This window comes from Hordeum vulgare, chromosome 6H (assembly GCF_904849725.1).
Source record: "Hordeum vulgare subsp. vulgare chromosome 6H, MorexV3_pseudomolecules_assembly, whole genome shotgun sequence".
In the NCBI taxonomy this organism is placed as follows: Eukaryota; Viridiplantae; Streptophyta; class Magnoliopsida; order Poales; family Poaceae; genus Hordeum; species Hordeum vulgare.
In genome coordinates this window covers 536037003-536040703 of record NC_058523.1, presented here as the reverse complement: position 1 = coordinate 536040703, position 3701 = coordinate 536037003, and the positions used below count along the sequence as shown (strand labels likewise).

Here is a 3701-nt window from a genome sequence, read left to right as displayed (position 1 = left end):
TTCTACTCCTCGTTGGGTTCGACACTCTTACTTATCGAAAGGACTACGATTGATCCCCTATACTTGTGGGTCATCATCCACCGCCTCGTCGTCCTTCGTCCTCCTGGCGGGGTCCTCCAGACGCCTCCGCCGGGCCCTGTCCGTCTCGGCCGCGGCGGAACCGGCCGGCACGCTGCCGGGGCCCGGGGCAGGCAACCTGGATGGGGTGGTGCCGAAGGGGCTGTTGGAGGACCTGATAGAGGGCCTCGCCTTTCAGCGCGATGTGGGCGGGGGGCTACTCCGATGGGTCGAGCTCCTCCGCCCCCCCTGTCGGCCGGCTCTCCGCCCCCGCCGCCAGCCGCTCCTGACGCAACCCCTCCGCCAACCACTTCGCCCCTGATGCCGGCTGGCCCTCCCCCCAACCGCTCTCCCTTCGCAGCCTCGCCGTAACACCTTCGCCCCAATCTCCCCTCCCGCCCGCACGACCTATCTCCACGCCGCCCCTCCCCGCTGGGCTTGCAGCTTACTTGGCCCGCATGGCCTTGTCGCCTCTCCCCTGAAGTGGCTGCCCAGCGGTCGAACTAGACAAGACGGGGAGGAAGTCGAGTTGCGGCAAGCGCCATGGTGACGATATGGCCTCTCCCACCCTTGCTTACACCGAGCAGGATTTCATGGTCGGATTTGGCTTTCTTGCGCTGGGATTTCAGCTCGCGTGAGAGCTGATTCCTCGCGTAGGGACTGTCGGGAGAGTAAGTCGATCCCAAGTGAATACTTCTATGTTAGTAGTTGACTGCATATGTGCAGTGGTATGCTCTGCTTCTAAAACTTAAACAAATATTACAACATAGTGATGTTTTTAGTAGTTCACAATTGTTTATTCCATAGTGGCAAATTTCACATGTTATAAATTGTTGATAACGTATTGGTGAGGACATGCGCTTTCAGGTGTCATCTTATTTCCGTACCTTCTCATACGCTAATCGATGTCTTATATGCAGGTTCGTGTTGCAGATCCGACGTTCCTAGGGTACTTTATAGAAAAAGGTGTATCTTCTGCTGCAAAGGTTGTTAGGAAGGTAAGGTCAAATATCTTTCGAGCTCGCAAAATAAATTCTCATGTTTCATCACCTTTTTTGTCATGGTTCATCACCTTTTTTTGGTAATTTCATTTTTACCATACTATGCACTTTGTTGATAGTCTGTCATATCCTTAACAGGCTTATCCACAAGAGAATGTTGGAGTATTTGTTCAAAGAGGTCGTGGTGGACCTCTTTCTGTGGTCGAGTATAGTGAAATGGATGTGGCTATGACTACTAAAATTAATCAATCAACAGGACGCCTTCGTGTTTGTTGGAGCAATGTATATTTCTATCCTTAGCTTGTCGCTCCCTCCTTCCTTCAGTAACTGTGGCACATAAAACTAACATGTTTCTTTGTTTCTTCGCAGGTATTCTTGCATATGTTCAGTTTGGAATTTTTGAATCAAGTCGCAAACAACCTTGAAAAGGACAGCGTCTGAGTGTTTCTGTATCCAGTTCAAATTCTGAAATCATATTATGTTTGTCTCCTCTTCGAAGCACCGAATCTGGTTTTACAGTAGTTTTTTACCTACTTGCTGCTCATGTCTCTTAATCTTCCTGGAAGAGTGAGTTATATCTACAGTTTGTGACTTAAGGATCTGCTAGGCATGTCATGGCAAGTAATTTTACTTGGCAGTTGACATGCTCTAGCATAAACCATGTTCTGTTGCGGCACCTGACATTTGAACATTTGGTGGCCAGGTATCATCTTGCACAGAAGACGATACCTTCGTTTCATGGGTATACAATGGGACTGAAGCTTGAGCAGTTCATATTCGATGCATTCAATTACTCCCCATCCACAACACTTTTTGAGGTTCGATTTCCATTCTGCTCCCTCTTCTTCTTTCCCCCCAGCTTCTCTGGGTTTGAAAGCTTGAGATACTCACTGGTGCATATCCGAAAATCTAGGTGCTACGTGAAGATGAATTTGCTCCAGTGAAGAACGCGAATGGCTCAACCTACGACACCCCAAATTCGGCCGAATTGATGCTGCTCTGACTCCACAGCAGACGGGTAGTCGCTGCTGGCTGCTTCGTGACCCATTCTGTACCCTTGTACATGACATGTAATTCCTCACGTTTGCCTGTACCCCCTTTTCCTCATAGGCGTCGAGGTTTCTCCGCTCAGCTACTACGCCGGAGAAAACCTGGAGGCGATCTGCCGCGGACGGACATTCCACATGCGAATAGTTTTGTATAGCACTACAATTATATTGGATGCTTACATATTTTTAGTAACCTTAATTCCATATGTTCTTTTTATCCCTGGTGCTTGCAGGATAATTCTACGTCGTACCTGTCAGGTTTAGCTCAACCCACTGTTATTTAGGTAATAGAGTGTATCCTCCGATCTTGCCAAACTTTTCATATATATAAATACCGCATGCCTGATTATTTTTATTATTTCTTATTACTAAAGATTTTGTCTGCTAATTGGCTGAGCAAAAAATATATTAGTGTTCACTTGCTCTTTCATTTTTATAGCCTCTATTGCAGTCTGCACCCCTCCAAGAATGAAATTAATTCATGTTCTTAAATTCTTATTTAAAGCATTTACATAAAAGAAATGTAGTGCACTCTTTAGATGAGGAGATTATTATTCCTCCAACTTGTGCTTAGCATGTGTGAGTCAGGATTCAGGAGACCTTCACATATATCAGACATACACACCACTGCGGCTTAATCTACTTATTCTTTCTCTGGGTTGCATTTTAGAACATACACCTTTTACTTTTAATACATATCATTTGTGAGGTTCAGGATTTCTTAGTAGCACTATAAGGACTTGAGGTGATTCGTGGGTTGTAGGGCATGGGGAGCTTCACAATTATGTTACCTCCATATTGAATGTAACAAAAGATTGTTGTGCTTACTTTTCATTATTTGGCTACACAAAGTCATGGTAACAAAAGTTGTATGTATAGCTTGTGATACATGGTGATGCATCTTTGCGAAGTTAATTGTGTGCCCCATTTATTGATGCTTTGTTAGTTTCTGATTTACTGGATTACACTGGAGGTGCATAGCATCAATGAATATATGATCGAGCTTAAAATATAACAAGAAATAATGGTTATATACGAAAGTTGATTACACATGGTTTCTTGCTTCCGCAAAGGATGGAGTTATGAAAATAGATGAAATATGCTCAATGTCTAACTTACTTTCACATTTTATTTTGAATGGATCCCAAGTTGATGACAAAGTTGTACTCTATGTGTGTGCTACTTGATTGTCAATTGTGGGATGAAATGGACTACGGTGCTATTGCATGTAGTGTGTTTTTGTTTAGTCTATATGATTGAGGAATTCATTGTGTGTGCATGATTGATATGAGAAATGGTGCTCATACGGAAAAAAAATGTATTCTAACTAGGATGACGGAAAAATTTTCTTTCTTTAATTATTATACGTGCGTTGCACGTGTCTGATAACTAGTATAATTAAAGAGGAGAGACTTTTTCTTAAAAGAGACTAAAAAAACTCTACTAGATGCACTTTTTTCTGTAGTCATGGGATAAAAAAAAAGTCTAGTCCCAATCAAACATCCCCACAGGCTCGTGTAAGTGGGGAAGTTGTTTGTGAGTGGTAGCCCAGAGGGCCGTTTCGAGGTGCGTGCTAGTCGTCCATGGTGGTCCA

At 44.1% G+C, this 3701-nt stretch overlaps 1 pseudogene; it reads left to right on the top strand.

Annotated features, from left to right (window-relative positions):
* Nucleotides 1-886: 886 nt before the first annotated feature.
* Nucleotides 887-2391, top strand: LOC123405790 (annotated as a pseudogene).
* Nucleotides 2392-3701: the final 1310 nt, after the last annotated feature.